Source organism: Typopeltis vanoorti, chromosome 1, assembly GCF_054136105.1.
Source record: "Typopeltis vanoorti isolate ZY-2024b chromosome 1, IOZ_Tvanoo_1.0, whole genome shotgun sequence".
Taxonomy (NCBI): Eukaryota; Metazoa; Arthropoda; class Arachnida; order Uropygi; family Thelyphonidae; genus Typopeltis; species Typopeltis vanoorti.
The window spans coordinates 106,355,537-106,377,511 of record NC_143549.1 but is presented as its reverse complement, the minus strand read 5'-3'; the positions used below and the strand labels follow the sequence as shown (position 1 = coordinate 106,377,511).

Below are 21,975 nucleotides of genomic sequence, written 5' to 3'. Positions count from 1 at the left end.
TTGTTTGAATACCCATTCTGCAACGTGATTTTCCAGTTGCAGCCATCAGGTGATCCCTGTTCTCAACGCACATTTTTTCTTTGGCAATTTTTTTAAAATATCTTCTTTCTTCCTCCAGTCTCTTACCGTCTTCTCGGTTATGTCAACCTTTCTTGCATCAGCATAGTTATTAGTTTGCTTTGCCATTTCAGTTACCCTTAGCCTGTGTAGCTCAGTGGATGTGGCATTTGCACATCACGGTGCTTGACCTCATGAAGGAAGACTTTGTTTCGAATCTAGTTGTCGACTAGAGGAAATTTTTCTAAGTCTTTTTTCGACCAGTTCCCGATTTAGTCGATCTCTGGCATGGGCAAGCGGGTTTTTCGTCCCGTAAACTCAAAAAATTGGCCATAGAACCCACATTATTTCAGACATTAAATATATTGTGTTAGGGTTAGGGACCATGGGATGGCAGCACTTGTTGAGCCGTCTCTCTCTTCACTGCGTGCCCCTTAATTAGTGATAGCCTTGGGCCAGCTATCTCTTATTTGGCTGCCAGTGGAGATCGAACTGCCCACTCAGTCTCCAAAAGTTACATAAGGCTAAACGGCCTCACCTACTCCCTATACGGGAATTAAAAGGTTAGTTGATTTTTAAAATTTTTTTTAAATTTTAAATCGAATTTCATACTTTCTTCGTTTTGTTGCTGGTTCCATGATTTTAAATGATAACAATTTTAATAATCCTAAAATTTTTTAAAAAATACAAAATTAATAATTAATTAAAATTGGGGCTAATCACTTTTAATTAGGATAATTTGCATAAATACTAAATCTATGCTATGCAAAAAAATAACGGATATGCATAGATATAAAAATAACAGATATAACAACAATACCTAACGTTGCATTAATACAAGAAAGAAGAAATTGGGGGGGGGTTGTCTTATACAACCAACATAAGCTTAAAACCTAAAAATAGTCTAAAATTTAGGCCTCGTCTTATACGCCGGTCGTCTTATATGCCGACATATACGGTAATTCCTTATTTTGTTCTGTGAGTGCTATTGTCCACACTCTCTCTCCTGGGTTTTCCATAATCATTTATGTCATAATTTTGAATATATCTTTTCATTACAGATGTCCTCACATAGCTACACCATACTTCATGATCCTTTTCAGCAACTGGTAGATTTGACACTACATCCACAATAACATCCACTGATGTAGTGATTAAATTTTATCAATTCCAATCCTCATATTCCATCTGCTAGATACTGCCTAAGTTATGTGTATCACAGAAACTTAAGAAATTTACTTTTTTCCCATCCCTAGATTCATCTCTTCATTTTAATGTGTATTTCCATAATTAAACATTGCTCATAATTATCACTCTTTGCTTATTTGTAAACTAATTAGAGTTAACTAATTTCAACTATACATTTGCTTATTAACCTCATCTTTCTCATTTTAAAACTTGTACCAACATCTCAGTGCATATCTTGCCAATCTATGCTTCACACACACACACACACATGCACGCACGCACACACCGTTGCTGCTTCCAGTGTTGTGATTGCTTAAATGTTTAAGGCATAGTCTGATGAACTTTGTATGTGATAGTGGTGGCATTCCACAATTAGTCTTCATTCCATGGTGATCTACTGCTAATGACAATAATAATAAAAGTTATGATAAACACTAGTGACTTGGACACTAGAATAGCATTCTTTACTACATCTATTTATATTATACCATTCTGCATTATATTATTAACTTTTGATTGCTAAAATCTATATGCAGTTGCATAATCATTTACTACATGTATCTTCTTATTTGTTAGAGGAAGAATAATAAATTTCTTTAATCTAATGAATAAACGGAAACTTCATGCATTTACTGTATGAAAGAGAAATTTCTAATAATTTTCTTTATTCATGCAGATACCAGTTGACAGGCATTTTTGTTGAATTAGGATGCCTTGTGATGAAGATATTATGAAGAACATATGGAGTTAAAACAATGCTAGTCAACTAAATGAATTAATGATTTTCTTCACTAGATGTTTCATCATCTATATCAATGATGTTATTAGGATATAACACAGACTGATCAGATTGAGTGCTACATATACAGGTAGGTCAAAAATCTGTTGGCAGGCAGTGAACTTCATAATACATTGGTCTTTCTTTGATATATGAAGAAATGGTATTAATTATAATTATATTTTTTAAGTGAAACAATAGGAAAATAACCTAATTTCTGAATGTTTATCTATTTTTAATGATAATAATTACACAATAAATAGTAACATCCCAAGGAATTATTACTTAGTGTTGTTTATTAACCAGGATGCTGTATTAGAGTTTTACTTTACTGGAACTTAGAATTTAACTCCTGTGAGAATAAATTGATGAGATTACCCAAAGTCTAATGAAGGATTACTTGCTTTGTGTCACATTTTGTGTCTTCTGTGTACCTTCCATATTAATACAGTATGGCTTATGTTTTAGGTTGAGGGATGAAAGCATGATGCCTACTGAGTAAGCATTATGATAGTTTCATTCTTGTTGGTTGATAGTCACCATTGGTGGGATAACCTGACTCGTCTAGTTAGTTAGTTATGCACCATAACTAACCAACTAGGTGAGTCAGGATGCAGAGGCTATGTGCTATAGAGGCTAGTTTTTCATTTTCATCCTGATTTTTGATATACCATCATAGTTTGCTGTATACCCTAAGATGTTTATAGGATACTATTCTAGTACTATATGTACTATAAGTTTGCAATATTACTAGCTTCTTATCAACAATTCTCCTTCAATTAATTTGTTTGATGGACTCCAATACTGTCTGATCTTACACTTCAGTTTTTTGGAATGCTACCAGCTGTAAATGTGTGGACAGACTTATGTGTTCGTCGAACATGTTGTTTATTATTTTAACGGTATAATAGAACACAGAAACTAAATAAATAATTAATTTATTAATTATTTATTTAGATCGATACAGCTGGTAGCTGTATCGATCCACTACACATTGGTCTTTATTGTTTTTTTTTTTTTTTACTGATATCCTTGCATCGAATACCTGTTTTATAAACTTTCTTGCCCCATTCTGTTTTGCTTGCACATCCCTGAATGCTACAATGTCAAATTCCCTCCTGATATCTTAATTTTAAATATGACTCGGCCATTAATTCATCTATTCACTCCTCTAATTTTTATCAGAATCTTTTCCTTTAGTGTTACACGGTGATCAGCATTCATTTTACACAAATTATGGACTCTACAACTGTGTTATAAATAATTATTTTAATTTCCCGATGTTTGAACTTTCTTATTAAGGTCATATCTGGAGTATACACATACACTCGGGTCTCTTTTTATGCGAATCTTTTTTATGCGGATTCGAAGTTATGCAGTGCATAACTTCAAAACTTATGTATAGTATTGAAGTTATGCACTAGATATGAGTTGCTAGATACTAGATAGTATGCCCACAGATACGAGACCTTTCGACACTTCTGCACATGTCAACAGAAGGAGAATCCATTCTGATAATAGGGTAATCCAGCATTTCCCAAACTTTTCCTACGACAGAACACTTCACAAATCCTGACATTTTCATGGAACACCTTGGTTATTTTGTAATGTATTAATTAATAGTTAATTGTCAATTTAGCTGATTTTTATTAATAATTAATAATTGATCATTAAGTATTAATTAATAATTAATTAAACATAAACATCATTAAATTAATTTGTGCTGATTTTCATTGACATAACCCATTCTGATCACCAAAAATTTATAATATTATTATAAGTACTTACTAGTGAATGCAGACTTTTTCTCCTGTGTGCTGATAGTTTTCCCCTCCTTTTGTACATCTTGCAGATTGCTTTGTAGGCTGGAGGTGGATAAATCACTGTCTGTTGCGTCAGAAAAACTTTCAATAAGAGATTTCTTAACACAAAAATTAAACAAAGTCCCTTGTCTTTTATTCATATTAAAATTTAAATCTATAGGCCTATTACTTTTAAAAAATCACAGCACTACGGTTTCGAAACAAGCACTTTCACCCTACAATACAAACTTGTGAAGAAAGTATTCAGTATTACTAGATCTAAAAACTGGATACAGACTATCTTGATCTTCAATTTCAGTGGAAAAATTTTCGTTATACTTCCTTGCTGATTGGTCACAAACATTTGCAACACAGATGTTATTTCGTTCAGTTTTGGGAACAGAGAATACACTGCACATTATTGTAATCGGCTTGCAGGCAATTTTTATGACCCGTCATAAACAGCGGTATTCCCTTTCCCCAATGGTGAAAGGTTTCAATGTGTGAAAATTAACGATAATTCATGAATACTTCCATGTTTAAAAATACATGGCTTGCTCACTAACATTTGCTACACAGATGTTATTTAGACGTTCTGGGTCTGAGCTTTTTGACATATTCAGGAATGTCATTCTCCTCAGAATATTTCCAATATAACATATTTATTAATTTTTTTTTTTTTTTTAAATAACAAAACCTGTGGTGAGATCATAATTAAAAGAAACACATGTATTAACCACAGTGAAAATTATTTACTTGTAAATATTTCATCCTAAGTATCTTAGGACATCATCAGTACAGTAGTTAATTAAAAGAAACACATGTATGATGTCCTAAGATACTTAGGATGAAATATTTACAAGTAAATAATTTTCACTGTGGTTAATTAAAAGAAACACATGTATGTTTCTTTTAATTATATTTATTCATGAAAAATGCTTAGAAAACTAAAATGACAAATTCCAGAACTTCTCGCAGAACACTTATTCACCTTCTGCAGAACACAGTTTGGGAAACCCTGGGGTAATTAATCCGTATTGTGGGATGAGTTTTTTATTATCACACGGTGAAAAATTAACTTCTCTTTTATGATCATTGTAGTTTTTAAAGTGGTAATTATTTTACTTGTATAACAGTTGGAAAATTTTACCTATTTTGCATGTGAGTAAGTGTTATTATTACTTTTTATTATCGAAAGTCTAAATTTTGCTAATTGTTATTTTAAAGATTTAATTTGGCCCAATGGAGAAAAAAAAGCACCAAAGAAAAGCAATTTCTTTGGAAATGAAAATTGCAATTTTAGATCGCTTAGCAAAAGAAGAGGGATCTATAGCGATTGGTAAACATTCTAATTTAGGCGAATCTACTCTAAGAGCAATTAAAAAGAATGAAGTCGCAATAAGAAAATCTGTCATTTCTGGCACAAAACTAAGTGCCAAATTATTATCGTACTGAAGAGATGCTTTATTAGAAAATACGGAACGAGCGCTCATAACTTGGATTGAAGAATTAACTCCAAGAAGAATTCCTATAAGTGGTTATTTGATTAAACAGAAAGCTCTTCGGTTTTATGAACAGATGAAGCAATTGGAGCCGTCTACTTCCGCTTCCCAGGCTGATAAAGAATTTTCGACTATAGCAAAGGATAGTTAACCAGGTTTTTAAAAAAAAGAATGCACTTCATAACGTGAAGATTACAGGCGAGGTTGCAGCAGCAGATGAAGCAGACACCAAAAATTTTCAAGAGAAGTTAGCCAGAATTATTGAAGATGGTGGATATTGTCCCAATCAAGTATTTATCACTGACGAAACAGGATTGTTTTGTAAGAAAATGCCTAATCGAACTTACATCACAAAATCTGAGAAAAAAGCAAGTGGGTTTAAAGCAAGCAAAGATCGAGTAATGTTGTTACTTTGTAGCAATGCATCAGGAGATCGAATGTTGAAACCCCTCCTAGTAAATCGATTTCTAAGACCACGTGCTTTAAAAGACAAAGATCTAAAACAGCTGCCGGTACATTGGATGGCCAATAAGGCCTAGGTAACAACTGCTGTATTTACTGAATGGTTCAATAATTGCTTTGTACCAGAAGTGGAAACATATATGAAGCAGAAAGCTCTCAATTTTAAAGTTTTATTAATTGTTGACAATGCACCAAGTCATCCACATTTAGAACATCCAATTGTGCAGCTAGTGTTTTTTCCACCCAATATAACAAGCATTATTAAGCCATTAGATCAAGGCATAATTGCTACTTTTAAAAAAATTACGTTAAGCGCACTTTTCAATTTATATTGAATAAACTAGAAAATGAATCATTAACAGTAACTAACGTTTTGAAAAAATTTTTTATTTTGGACTGCTTAAATCATGTTGCATCTGCTATCGCTGAAATAAGAACACAAACTTTAAATGCTTGCTGGAAAGCAGCTTGGCTGGGATGTGTTGCAAACAGTGCAACCGTGCAAACATCTACATCAGCTGAAATCATTACTTTGGCACATGAAATGGGTGCAGAAGAATTTGATACATTTAGCCAGAATGATGTAGACAAATTGCTTGTGGATAATGCCTTAAGTGACAATGATATTATTGGATATCAATTAACTTTAGATATCGTCGAAGATTCAGAAAACAATAGTGAAGTGGAAGAAAAACCTGCCCCTCCCCCTCACTGCAAATATAATTCGAGAAGGTCTTGAACTGTGCAATAAATTGGAAAATCATTTTCTTGTTAATGACACAAATTCTGAACGAGCCTTTAAATTCCAACAAGAGCTGAAGAACTGTATGTCTGGATATCGCGAGCTGTATAAAAAATTAGTGAAATCATCATCTCAAAGTATAATCACTGATTACATTGTCAGAAGAAAAAAATCAACACAGAACAAGGGTGAAGCTAATTTTGTTTGTGAAGAACCATTGCCTTTACCATAGAGATCTGATGCGCTGACTATCTCTTCTGGTGATGAAAGTGATTTTGTACCAGTTTGCAAATGTTGCCAAATATTGTCTAATAGCGATGATAATTTTGATGACAAAATGTAAAAAAAAAAAAAAAAAAATTGTTACTTTTCAATAAAATTAAATGAATAAAGCTTTAAATCAAACTTAGGCATTCTTATTTTCCTGAATTTTTCTAAACTTTTTTTATGCGATTTTAGGTTTATTTTAATTCATTACTTCAGTTTTAGAAAATCATGGAACGTATCCCTAATTTTTCAACGTAAGTTAGGCCTTTTTGTGCGATTTTTTATATGCGGTTTTCTTTGGAACGTATGTACCGCATAAAAAGAGACCCAACTGTGTATGTATATATATACAGAGACAAGCTAAATTACATTTCACATAGTATGCTGAAGAGATAATGATTTGATCAACAGTTATTCTACTGGCCTGACCTCTAGTGAAAATAAAATAAAATTACAATAAATAAATGAAATGAAATAAATTAACTACATCAAAGTTATATTCTACGTTTAAGACAACATCAGAGAAACATTCTTTCATATAAATAGTTTTGTTACAGTGAAAATGATGTCCTAATTTAACATGACAATTGTTATATTAGATCCTGGATTACCTATGGTTCTATTTAAAATTAACTCTTAGGGAGAAAGGTTAAGTGGGTAGAATATGTGCCTTCCATATGCTTGGGATATTTAGACCATCATTATTGTTAAGATTAGGGGTGAGTAATAAGAATCTCACAGGCCTCCTTAAATTTACTTTCATACCATGTTTTAGTGTGATGTAAACAACAGGTGCTTTTCCAGTCAATTCTATATAAAGTGTCCAGGGCATGATCAGAAAGACGAGCGTCACCAAAATGTTCCATGTAAAAGTTAGCAATTACGATGGCTCTAAAACTGTGGTAGTTAATTACAGGCAAATCACCATCTTGGGAACAGTGGTAAAAGTATTAGAAAAGTTTGTTAAAGACAAAATTCAAGAATGGTGGATCAGGATATGATACTCTATAGGGGCCAGCATGGTTTTGTTAAAGGTCAATCCTGCCTTAGCAATTTATTAACTTTGTATAATAGAATGACATCCAAGTTGGACAAAGGAAATGGCTATACACAGTGGTACTTCTGGATTTTGCTAAGGCTTTTGACAGGATACCCCATGGAATACTGTTGTGCAAATTGGAGCAGATGGGGGATGGATACTAAACTGGTGATATGAATAGGAGAATGGCTCAGGGAGAGATTCCAGAAGGTGGTGTATAGAGGAACAGAGTGTCTAGGATGAGGCAGGTGACCAGTGGCGTGTGCCTCAGGTCTCTGTGCTTGGGCCATTGTTGTTTAATTTGCACATAAATGATATAGGAAATGTCTTAAAAGGAGATATTCAGTTGTTTGCTGATGATGCAAAGTTAGGTAGCTAACCTAATGTTTGAAGCTGAAAGATTATCAGCTGTGTACTACATTGATGAAATGTACTCCAAGAGATTGATGAGGCTAGAGACTTAGAGGTGTTGGTGGATAGGGAGATGAAGTTCAGGGGACACATTGCTAAAGTGTCTAAGATTGCACATAGGATTACTTGGTTATTGAGGAATACACTAACATCCAGAAAGAGGTTATTCCCCTTTATAAAGCATTGATACTTCCACATTTGGATTACTGTGCTCAGGTCTGATCACCTGGATTCCTTGGAGATGAGGAGGTTGTGGATAGGGTTCAGAGGAGAGTGACTAAGTTGGTGAGTGATGTTAAAATGCTCCCTACATTGATAGAGTGAGAGCTTGTGGATTGCAGAGATTGGTTGATAGTCTGAGAAGAGGAGATATGTTAGAAACATTTAAATTACTAAAAGGTTTTTATGAGATTGATGCAGGGGAAATATTTCAGCTGTGTGAAAGTGATGGAAGAACAAGATGTTATTCCTGGAAATTAATGAAAAGTGTGGTTAACAAGGGTGTGAGAACGAGGTTTTTCGTCTGGAGGGTGGTGAATGAATGGAATGCATTGCCTGACTCAGTTGTGAATTCTTTGTCTGTAAATGAATTCAAGAAGAGATATGATAGATATTGTTTTGATAGTTTGGGTCTCCCGCGATGAGTTTACTGACTCCATGGAGATACCCATAATAATAATAATTATTATTATTATCCCCCCCCCCTGCTAATTTTTACATGCAACATTTTGAGCAACGTGCTTAGATTCCTCTCCTTTAAAACCCAAAGTCTGGCTTAGATATGTTGACAATGTTTTCGTCATCTGGCCCCATGGCCGCAAGACACTAGACCCTTTCCTCAGCCACCTAAACAAACAACACAAACGTGTACAATTAATTCACAATCGAGATTGAAAAGCAGAACACACTTCCGTTTCTAGATGATGCACTTGTCACATGTCTTCCTTCTTTCAGTTCTTCCTTCACTGTTTACCAGAAACTGACACATACTAGTCAATATATACACATAAACTCCTACCACCACCCATCACAAAAACTAGGTGTCATTAGAACACTAAAAACAGGGCTTTGAAGATTTGCTCCAGTGAACAAGCACTTAAAGATGAATTAAAAGTCATCAACAATACCTTCCTAAAAATGGTTACAGCCAAAATACTATCAACAAAATTCTGTACAATACTTCACTGAAAAACAAAAAAACAATACAATAAAACTGTGACCATTCCATACATTAAAGGGATATCAGGCAAAATAAACAGAATACTACAAAAATACATCCTTAAAGCCACCTTTAAACCTCCTGCAAAATTAAAGAACTTACTCAACTCATCCAAGGATCCACTCCCTCCATTGGCCCGCCCTGGAGTATACTGTATTCATTGCACCTGTAATATGCCCTATATAGGGGAAACAGGATGCACAATTCCTATCAGAAAAAAGGAACATAAACAACACATTAAATATAGTAGCTATGGTCATTCTGGTCTTTCTGATCATACTCTGAACACTTTACATAGAATTGACTGGAAAAACGCCTGTTGTTTACATCACACCAAAACATGGTATGAACGTAAATTTAAGGAGGCCTGTGAGATTATTATCGCTCACCCCTAATCTTAACAATAATGATGGTCTAAAAATCCCAAGCATATGGAAGACACATATTTTACACACTTAGCCTTTCTCCTTAAGAGTTAATTTTAAATAGAACCATAGGTAATCCAGGATCCTAAATCTAATATAACAATTGTCATGTTAAATTAGGACATCGTTTTCACTGTAACAAAACTATCTATATGAAAGAATATTTCTCTGATGTTGTCTTAAATGTAGAATATAACTTTGATGTAGTTAATTTATTTTATTTCATTTCATTTATTTATTGTAATTTTATTTTATTTTTACTAGAGGTCAGGTCAGTAGAATAACCGTTGATCAAATCATTGTCTCTTCAGCATACTATGTGAAATGTAATTTAGCTTGTCTCTGTATATATATATATGTGTGTGTGTGTGTGTGTTTGTGTGTATACTCCAATAAGAAGGTCGAAATGTTGTGAAATTAAAATAATTATTTATAACACTGTTGTAAACTCCATAATATGTGTAAAATGAATTTTTATCAGAATTCCCATATCTGTAGTATTTAGTCTTTGATCAACTGTTTTATTTCATATCCATCTTTGAGATCAGTTAGTTAAATTGGTTTGAATGTTGTCTTGTATACAACTAATTTACTGCTTTGACTAATTTCTCTCTTCCATATAAATTTAATTACTGGACTGTTCACCATACTAGCTTTGCTTAATCTGTTGTCTATTTCCATATATAATTTACCATCTTCTCTATAAGTTGTGCCTAAATAGCAGAAATATTTTACTTATTCTATAAGGTTTTCCATTGAGAAAGTGGTGGATGTTTTCCATATTCATACCTATTTTTATATTTTATATATATATATATATATATATATATATATATATATATATATAATATAAAAATAGGCATGAATATGAAAAATAAATAAATAAATGTAATATAATTGTAATAGTGTTGTTCAATGGCTTTTCTCTTCATATGCTTTTTCCAGATCTGCAAAATTTAAATAGAAATTCATTTATTCTCATTATTACTCAACTAGCTGTCTTAAAGTAAAAATTCTGATCCTAATGCACTGAACTCAGCTTGTTTGTACCCAAGTTTCTCTTCAGCAGCTTTTTTTTACTCTCTTTTGAGTAGTACTCCAACCATCTGGAATTTGTTTGTCTGATCAAGTCAGGCCTTCTTTATTAAGCTGTGTGGCTGATGTGTGTGTGTGTGTGTGTGTGTGTGTGTGGAAAGATTTTTTCCCTTGATTACAGTGTATATTATATTTGGCAAGAAATTATATTTTGTTTTAATCATATACCCATCAGTTGCTTTAATATCCCATAATGCAGAAATATTATGGGAAGGGCTGCTATCCAGACCAGTTTTGATCTTTATTGGGGATTTCATTGGTTCATTATCCTTAGGATTCCAAAAAATCATGAGTGACCTAAAAAAAAAAAAAAAACATCCTCTCACATAGATCAAAACAAAAAAAACTCTCAAAAAAATCTCAGTGGTATCTCTTGACAAAACACTGTGCTAAACCACAGCAGGCAAAAACCACTATGCACAAGCATTAGCTCCACATGGTAGCAGAGACAATAGCAGCCTGGTTGGCTGAGTGGGTAGCATATCCACTCTCCAACCAACAAGTTGTGGGTTTGAATCCTGCCGTGGGCATGGGTGTTTGTGATTGTCTGTAGGTGGGAGATGAATTTCATTGCTTGGTGTGAGTACCACCCTGCTTATTGGAGGCCTAAAGTGGCTTGAAAAAGTTCCATGTTTGGGCTCTAGAGCAGGGGTTTCTGGACTATGTAAAAATATAAATAAAAAATTATAAAAAATATATAAATTGATAAAAATGGAAAAATCCTTAGCTCACTCATGGTACAAAATATACCGCAGGTTTACAATATCCTCTCGTGGGTGGATCCAACATGAGACAAAGCCCACCAGCACTCATAGACCTATGACTCTGCCAGAGACCAGGAGGAGCCCTCCAGGGAAGCTCCAGATGAATATCATAAAAATATCATCAGTAGGAGTGAGGTCCAAGAAGATACCTAAGTTACATCACTTTAGGAGATGTATATTTTCTGTATACAGGTAGAATACACAGAGTACCAAGTTTTTATTAAATACTTTGAATGAGAGATAGTCATGGAAATTTTTTCTTTCTGCTTTGTTACAATGCATATTATACTTGACAAGACATTTTGTTCTTGTTTTAATGTGTGAACTAATTTCGTGACTAGTCTACTTGTATATGCACAAAGTTGACAGCTATTATGCTTATTATAAGTATTAGACTAGTCGTGAAGTTATTTCACACTTAACACGTTCAAGTCGAGAAGGTCAAGTCTCACATTTATCTTCCAGATGGGACTTTCCATTGTCTTCTGTGTGCTGCTTCCCTGTCATGCAGGCGGGCTGATCTGACACAAAGTTTTCAATGCATGTTAATTGCAATCCTTTCGATAGAATTTTATTACTGCTTTCTTGTGTGCTGCTCCCGCATTGGACTAACGGTTGGCCTCAGTAACAGAAAGTTTATGCAGCATGTTTGTTGCAACTCTTCTGGTAGAATTTTATTTGAAGTTGGCATTTGTGATCTGTCTTAATGACATTGAAAATTTCAAATGCAATTGAACAAACACTTATTTCATGTAATTGAAAATTTGGACAAATGTTAAGACAATTGTTTTTAGTTAGATGCTGTGTTTGGCAGTACAACAAACGGTTTTGCTTGAATCTGTGTAGCATAATTTCTGTGAGAGGAGACATGTTTCTTTAGATAGTGCCGGTTTTATCCCAGTTGTTTCTAATTTGCACTATTTGTTGACAAATATATCACACAGACTGTACTTTATTCAGTGATTCAATAAAATTACTCCTTATTCTTGCGTCTGCAGTATAGTGGTTATTAGTGATTTATATTTATTATTATTATTATTATTATTATGGGTATCTCCATGGAGTCAGTAGACTCATCGTGGGAGACTCAAACTAGCAAAACAATATCTGTCATATCTCTTCTTGAATTCATTTACAGACAAAGAATTCACAACTGAGTCAGGCAATGAATTCCACTCATTCACCACCCTCCAGGCAAAAAACCTTGTTCTCACACCCTTTTTGACCACACTCTTCTTTAATTTCCAGGGATGACCTCTTGTTCTTCCATCACTATCACATAGCTGAAACATTTCCCCTGCATCAATCCTATAAAAACCTTTCAGTAATTTAAATGTTTTTATCATATCCCCTCTTCTCAGACTATCAACCAACCTCTGGAATTCACAAGCTCTCGGTCTATCAATGTAAGGAGCATTTTTTACATCACTCACCAACCTAGTCACTCTTCCCTGACCCCTCTCCACAGCCTCCTCATCCCCAAGGAATCCACGTGACCAGACCTGAGCACAGTAATCCAAATGTGGAAGTATCAACGCATTATAAAGGGGAATAATAACTTCTTTATCTCTCCAAGTAATCCAATGTGCAATCTTGGACACCTTAGCAATGTGTCCCTAGAACTTCATCTCTTTATCTATCTACCAACACCCCTAAGTCCCTAGCCTCATCAATCTCTTGGAGTACTGTTCCATCAATGTAGTACACAGCTGGTAATCTTTTAATCCCAAAATGCGCGACTTTACACTTTTCCACATTGAACTGACATCAATTTTGCAAACAAATCCCTTTCTATCTATTCATAAGTTTTTTTTTTTTTTTTTTAATTATGCCCATCATAAATGCAAATATGAAAGTCGACAGTTTATAGAATCACTTATTCTTCACTCCACCCCAAGATACTTATAACAGAAGTGCACATATAATATCATAGATGTAAATTATTCATACTCCATTTTACAGTACTGAAAGTATTTTTATAGAAATTAGTCGGAACACTAAATTAGCTGTATACAAGACAGTGTTCAAACCAGTTTTAACTTATGGATCTGAGAGCTGGGTCAAAAGTAAAACACTTGACCAAACACTAGAGACCGCAGATATGAGAGTCCTGAGAAAGATTAGAGGCGTGAACAGATGGCATCAATGGCAATATCATATTAAAAATGAGGATATTAGGAAAGAACTTGACATTGTCAGCATCCAGGAATGCGTTAGCAGAGCTAATCTCAGGTGGTATGGTCACTTAAATAGAATGGGAGAGGAAAGATTAGCAAAACAAGTGTCTACCAGGTTGGCAGGAAAACGACCCAGAGGAAGACCAAGATATAGGTGGATTGATATGGTACAAAGTGCCTTAGACGATAGAAATATAAGATCTGATAATGTTGGAGTCTTGACAAGTAACAGACTGATTTGGAGGAAAATTGTAGATAGGAAGTTAGTAATGATGTAATTTTTTCATGTAGTACTATCATATCCTGTACACCCCTTGAGGGTACATGGCAGGAATTTGATGATGATGATGATGAAGTATTTTTATTCAACCTATTCTTTCTCTTCCTTATATTTGCTATTCTTTATATCTTTTAGTAAATCAAGTATATCATTCTCTATAATTATTGTTTTTAATTCTGAAGGGGACATTTTTTTTTTCACCTATCCTTCTCCTCAATGTGGGATTAGTTAGAATCAAAGAAACCATTATAAAAAGTCTGATGACATGCAGGAGCCAAATTGCCTGTAAATTCACTCGCTTTGACAGATGGTTGGGTTCACTGCAAGCGAGCTATGATTGCTCTAACCTGAATGTGTTAATCAGAGATGGCTGGTCCAAGCTATCAATGATATTAAACAGCATCTGGTGAAGAAAGTATGCCAGACACCTGTCACTGCCAGACAATCTCTAATCCCAATGCAATATATTATTGTCTGAAACAGTGTGGATATTCTGGTTGCTTTTTTGAGTTTCCAGGAGAAAAAAAAACTTGCTTGCTCATGCCAGGGATCAGCTAACTTGGGAGCTGATCGAAGAATGCTCCCAAGTTAGTTGGGAGCATAATTGGTGACTAGAACTGAACTTAGAATGGTTTTTCTTCAGATGCCTTTAGACCCCTGAATAACAGGACTTTTTAGGTGGTAAATTAATCATTGTTGAATGCAATGCCACTATTCTTCTTATTGGAGGCCTCAATGAGCAAAACCATATTTGCATTCCAGAGTGGAATGCTTGGCATTTTTCTTTTTTTTTCTTCTTACTTTTGTTTTTCATTATTCTTCCATAGAGCACGAATCATGCACTCTGAGGATATGACAACATCTTGGGATCTCATTTTCTCTCTCTCTTATGAAGATGCATCAGTAGAGTTTGTACAGGCTGACACTGCTTGGAGGTCGGACTGCTTGGAAGTGTCATGAATAATAATAATAATAATATTCTTATTATTCATGACACCTCCAAGCAGTCCGATGACTCATTGCAGGAGGACACCTACTATACAACACTCCGTCTCCACTACTACGCCAAACCTCTACTACCAATCACCTACATCAATGCCATCTACTGCCTACCACAGCTAGTATTTTTGTCTGTAAATTGCGTGTGTTCTAAAGGGCCGATTTGTCTGTATGGGATAAAAAGCCCAAGTTTCCCGGAGAAAAAACCCTGCTATATATATATATATATATATATATATATATATATATATATATATGAAAAACCCGAGTTTCTGGGAGAAAAAACTCACTATATATCTCCAGGCCTATCAGAATGAACCTAATATGTTCCTGAAGAAGCTCTTGGTCATGTGGTAAATAAACTCACTGCTATATAATTTCCAGGTACACTAAGCTTTCCACCACTTCTACAGAATTAACAGGTTATTTTACCCATGCTAGTCTGAATGGCTGATGATGGGCATGGATGACTGTCGTTGTGTTTAGGAGGGAGATGAATTTTATTGGCAATAGGACATAGAAGGTGCCTCCTAGTAGAATGGCTGATCCTTTTGCTCCAGAAGGAACTTTATGCATTTATTGTGCCTAGAGCTTTTTATCAGAGTTTAAAATGACAATCATTTCTGTGAATATAGAGGGTCTATCAATACATAAAGAAGAACTCTTGTATAAACATTGTCAAGAACTAAATTTTGATATACTGTGTATACAGGGAACACACAGAGATATAAATCAACGACGTCTGATAATTTAAGGAATGAAATTGGCAGTGGAACGTCCCCATAGCAAATATGGTAATGCCATTTTTATTAGACCAGACCTTCAGATTCTCACAACATATATTACAGAGGAGAATGACATAGAGATAATCGCTATAGAATTGAATAATTCTGTCATCTATTCCATCTACAAACCCCCAAATGTAGTTTTCTCCTATAAACCTCTTGGCAATCTTAACAGGCAGAAAGTGTCTTTCTTTATTGGTGACTTTAATACCACAGTAGTGTCTGGGGTTACCTGCAAGATAATTCAAACAGAGGGGCTGTGTTGGAATGAGCTGAATCATAGCAACTATCCCTTATCCATGATAGTAAACATCCTCCTTCCTTTTACAGCAGAAGATAGAAGTGGGGCTATAACTCAGATTTCATCTTTGTAAGTGAGAGGGTAGCCCACCAGTGCACAAAAGCTGTTTGTATGCCTATTCCAAATTCACATCATCGACCTATAATGTGTCAACTACTAGCAGCAATTTGACCACAAATTGTTCGCTTTAGACGAAGATATAATTTTAAAAAAGGCAAACTGGGAAAAACTATTCAACCTGTTAGATGAGAAAATCAAGATTATTTAACCCAGTTCCAGAGTCCTATGACCAATTCATTGAAGCTGTTCAGATATGCTCCTGAGAAGCCATCTCAGGAGGATGTAGAATTAACTATTTCTGGGGATTAACTCCCAAGATAACTGCTCAACTGATAGAATGCTGCAACTTATTTGAAAGAGATCCTTTTAGTGATGAAACTATAGCAAGCAGACAATAGGTTGTTACATCAATATCTGAAGCAAAATGCAAACAATGGATAAAGTTAATGAATGAAATAGACATGGGAAGGAGTAGCCAAAAAAAAAGCTTGGATGCTACTTAGATGCCTCAGCAATGACCCAAACAAAACTTTGGCACATTCTAATGTCTCAGCAAATCAAATAGCACACCAACTTCTTAGAAGTGGAAAACCTATAAATCTGGTTTGAATACAAAAGACAGGACTTCAGAGGGAATATGGAAAAGAAACAAATATTTTCTCCAAACCTTTTACAATGGAAGAACTTAATAAGGCAATTAAAATTTGTAAGAAAGGAAAAGCAGCAGGTCTGTATGAGGTCTGTATTGAGCAAATCAAGGAATTTGGCCCTGAATTTGGACCAAAGACTGGTGCTGAATTTTTTCAACAATTGCATTAATACTTGCAAAATATCCAAAGTTTAGAGAAGAGCTAGAGTTATTGCAGTTCTCAAACCGGGGAAAGATGCAAGTATCCCAAAAATTATGGACCTATTTCTCTATTGTGTTATCTATATAAGATTCTGAGGCAAATGATCCTTGAAAGACTTACAAGGATAATTGATCTACTCTTAATTCCTGAACAAACTGGTTTTCGAGCTGGAAAAAGTTGTACATCATGAGTACTTCAACTAACACAATATATTGAGAATGGTTTTGAGAACCAGAAAATAACAAGGGTAGTTTTCATAGACCTAACTGCTGCTTACGATATGGTTAACCACTGCATCTTGTTAAGTAAACTGTACAAAATGACAAAAGATTATAAGGTAACTCAATGAGTTAGATGCCTTTTTCAGAATCGAAGATTTTTTGTTGAATTTCAAGGACAACGTAGTCGTTGCAGGATTTAGAAGAACAGCCTTCCTCAAGGCATTGTTCTGTCCCAGATGCTTTTTAACATCCATACAAATGACCAACCTATCCCCAAAGATGCAAAATGTTTTATCTCTGCCAATGATCGTGCCATTGCCACTCAGGTGGATCATTTTGAGAGCGTAGAACAAAAGCTCTCTGAAGCACTGATTGAACTCAGCCCTTACTATAGTGAAAACCAGTTGAAACCCCTAATCGCCTGAAAACCCAATTCTGTGCTTTCCATTTAAAGAATAAACAGGCAACAAGGAAACTATAAATAACTTGGGAGAGCACTCACTCAGATCACTGTCCAACACCTAAATATTTAGGGATAACTTTAGACCATGCTCTCACTTATGAAAGACATTGTACAAAACATAAAGTAACTACAAGGAATAGTATTCCCCAGAAACTATCCAGCACTACCTGGGGAACACAAGCTCAATCAATAAGAATCATTGCCTTGGCTCTGTGTTACTCAGCTGCAGAATACGTGTGCCCTGTATGGTATAGATCCTGCCACACTAAGCAGGTGGATATTGCCTTAAATGAGACATGCAGACTCATTACTGGTTGTTTGAGACTGACACCTCGTGAAAAAAATCTATTGTTTGGCTGGCATAGCACCTCCAGATATTAAATGCGAAATGGTGGCTAGAAATGAGAGGCCGAAGGTGTCCATGTCTACAGACCATCCTCTATTTGAATATCAATCTGCCCATCAACGGTTAAAATCCAGGAAAAGTTTTCTTCATACCACTGAAAAAGCCTTACTGAACCACTCCAAAAATCAAGACTAGCTTCATGGAAGACAAGAAACAATCACCTTACAGATTGGGTTGTACCATCTGAGTCTTCTACCAGGCCACAAAGAAAACTGAACTATCTAGAAAGCTTTAAATAGGTTGTGATGCAGCATCAGAAGATCCAAGGATAATGTAAAAAAAAAAAAGTGGGGATTCTCATGTGAATCATCCCTATGTGAATGTGGAGACGAGCAAACTATGGCTCACCTCTTGAACTGTAGGGTATACCCTTCAGTTGTACAATGGATGATTTGATTAATGAGACACATAATGCTTGTGATCTGGCCAAATTCTGGGCAGCAAAAATTTGATGGACCTTATAATGTACTTAGTGTATTTATGATGTAAATTGTGTTGTTTTTCTTTCCTTCTCTTTTTAATTCCAATATATAATCAATTCTTTTTTTTTTTTTTTTTTTGTAAATTTATGTGTATTTGAACTATGTTGCTTCTGACACAAAGTAAAGTGTGAGACCACTGTTCTACTTATTGAAAGCCTTGAAGTGGCATGAAAATCCTTGCCTGACATAACTGGAAACTCTGCTCTCTCTAGAGCAGAGTTTCCAGTTATGTCAAAAATAAATATAAAATACAAAAAATATATAGAAATGGACAAAAAAATCAACAGCACTGGGAAACATGTAAAATACTTCATGTTCTACATTGAGTTAAAATTTTTCATGAAATATGCAAATAAAACCAATATAAATATATTTTCTGTATATAGAAACAAAGAAAACTCATAAAAACTCTCTAGTACATTCCATCGGCACATGCAACCTGAATGGTAATCTCAGTGAAGCCCATTATATTCTCTGGTTTCACAAAATCACACCTGCTCTTCCTGACACTCTGGCATTATATGTTGGAGATTCTCCTTTTTGATTTTCTCTGGCTCAAGATATCCTCAACTCATTATGCATAATTCATTGGGGATCTCAATTGCTCCTCTGAACCATTGAACTTTTTTTGATTGTGAAATAAATGTGGAACAGCATGTGCATTCTCCTTGGAGACCTTAACATACATTGCAGGAACGTGCTGCCTTATTCACTTTCACTAGATTCAGTTGGGAGAAAACAATGCTTTACTCTCAGCATTGAATATGAACGAATGGTAACTGATCAGAATTCCTGATTATCCTGCCACGTGTGCCAACAATTCTGGCTTTTTTTTTTTTATCATTAACAACTCTTCCAACTGTACAGTTCAAGTCATCTCACCAGTAGTCACTTCTGATCACAGTTTGATACAGATCTATTCTTCTGTATCCACAATTATTTCTCAGTTTTGGGTTATTTGGCACTGCAAAAGTGCCAAATGTGATTTTCTCTGCAATTTCTATTTCTCTATTCCTTATTTATTTATTTATTTATTTTTAAATATCTGATCCACACATGAAAGGCCTTAAAGCCTATAGCACATTTGTGGCAAGAGGAATAGAAGAAAGGAGGAATCTGTTCACATTTTGCTTGAACAGTTGAGGGTGTGATCTTTGGGGAAGGCAGTGTGGGAGAGACTACTAAAAAGAACAGAAGTAAATGAGATGAAAGAGGAGGCAGTGAGGTTGGCTCGGTAAGTTTCAAGATGGATTATAAAAGGGTGTTGGATAGCAGTGGTTTTTGTGATTTTGGAGGAGAGTGGGAGAATAATAGTATCTGTAGAAGAGGCACAAGATAGAAACTGAATATCTGTGAAAGTGGGATTGAAGTGGATATGTGAGAGAGAAAGAGGGATCATCAATTAGCCAGTTGCCATCTTCTGGATAGAATCAAGCAATCTTTGGGAGGATTTTGCTGCACCACCTCAAATATGGGAGCAATATTCCATGGCCAGGCAGATTTGGGCTTCGTATAGAGTTAGCAGCTGTGAAGGTGTGAAGTAATATCTTGTGCCAAAAAGTACACCAAGTTTTTTGGCACCTGCAGAAGCTATAGTTGAAATGAGGTTGTGCCAGGAAAAATTAGAGGTGCAGGTCATTCCAAGAAGAGAAATCTGCCATGACACGTAGTGAGCGACCAGTGAGGAAGTTGATCCAGTTGCAGAGTGAGGAAGGCAGACCATTGGATGGCAGTTTGTAAAGTAAGGCCTCTGTGCCAAATCTGATCAAACGACTTTGAAATTTTGTGGGCAACTGCACGAGTTTATACAAATTTCTCCATGGCTTGAGTCCAGAGGTGGACTCAAGGTGGGTGGTAGGTGGTGAAAACAAGAAACTCAGCTGTAGATCGCAAGTGGTGGAATCCATATTGCTGGTCATTGTTGATGGCCTTCTCCATAATTTTAGAGAGAACAAAAGTGAGAGCAGTTTGATGGTAGTTCATTGGTTGATTTTTATCACCTTTCTTTGCAATGGGTTGGATGTGGACTTGTTTCCATATTATAGGGGAGATGCTAGTTGAATAGGATAGTTTGAAGAGGCGATACAGGATAGGTCTTAGTTCTGGGGCACAACTCGGTAGGTGGGATACTATCAGGTTCAGATGCCTTGTTTGTTTCCAGCTTTTAAGGATTTCTTCTGATTTCTCTTTGTCATGAAGTGGGACATGAAGTGGGCTGTTCTTGGTAGAGTTGAGTGAACTTTACCCAGGTCATTAATATAGGAATTGGAAGAGAAGAGTGATGCCAGCAAGTTGGCCTTGTCCTTAGGTGAGGTGACTATCACCATCCGGATGTGAGAGTTGTGGAAACCTGGGTGTGCAGATGTTGCATCCATTGTCCTTGGCAAGGGATCAGAAGGATTGACTGATATTTGGGCAGGAGGCATGTTTGTGGCATTTGGCCCTTTCAAAGTCTGACTTGGACTTGGTGATGATTCTTTTACAATGTTGCAAGCTAAAGCATAGGCAGAGTGAGCCACTGAAGTTTTGGTTTTGAGCTATTTGTGGTAAGCAGAGATTTTTTCTTTTAGAGCATTGGTGCACTTTTTTGAAAACCAAGACGTGGATGGTGGCTAAAAATTTGGGGTGGAATAAGGAATGAAAGCCTTCATTTCTGTTGGGATGATTTCTGTTATTTGGTCTATGCATGTGTTTGGATCAGAAGAATTGAAACAGTAGTTTGACCATGGGAAGGAGTAGAAGTCACATGGGCCTTCCAGTTGGTATCCTTATAGTGGCAAAGGATATGAGACTGTGAACTGGTGGGTGAAAGTTGTTCTGTGACAAAAGAGATTTGTATGAGGTTGTGGTCCGAGTTACCAAGAGGAGAAGTGACAACCACAGTATACCTGGAAGGGGAACTTGTTAGGAAGAGGTCAAGTGTGTTGGCAAATTGGAGGGGGTTGTCAGGTAATCTGATAGGAAGTTTGATGATCTGAGATAGATCATTGCTGATGGCAAACACCTCAATATACCTGCATACTTGATCAGTGAAATTGGAGAAGGGGAGACAATGTGAGCTGCAGACATTGAATTCCCCAAGATGGATGACCTCACTATTGGGATATTTCGACTGCAGAAAGTCAAGCTCATGGTTGATGGAGTTTGGAGAGCAATAGAGAGAGCATATGAAAGGGCAGGTTGCTTTTGGTTTTTCAGA

At 35.6% G+C, this 21,975-nt stretch overlaps 1 protein-coding gene across 1 annotated transcript in view; it reads left to right on the top strand.

Moving 5' to 3' along the window:
- Positions 1–21,975, top strand: part of LOC150110289 (uncharacterized) — a 359,887-nt gene that overhangs the window by 22,006 nt on the left and 315,906 nt on the right. The window contains exon 2 of the mRNA XM_090395274.1: positions 1,922–2,114. The gene's annotated coding sequence lies outside the window, so the exon portion shown is untranslated. The remainder of the gene's footprint in view (positions 1–1,921; positions 2,115–21,975) is intronic.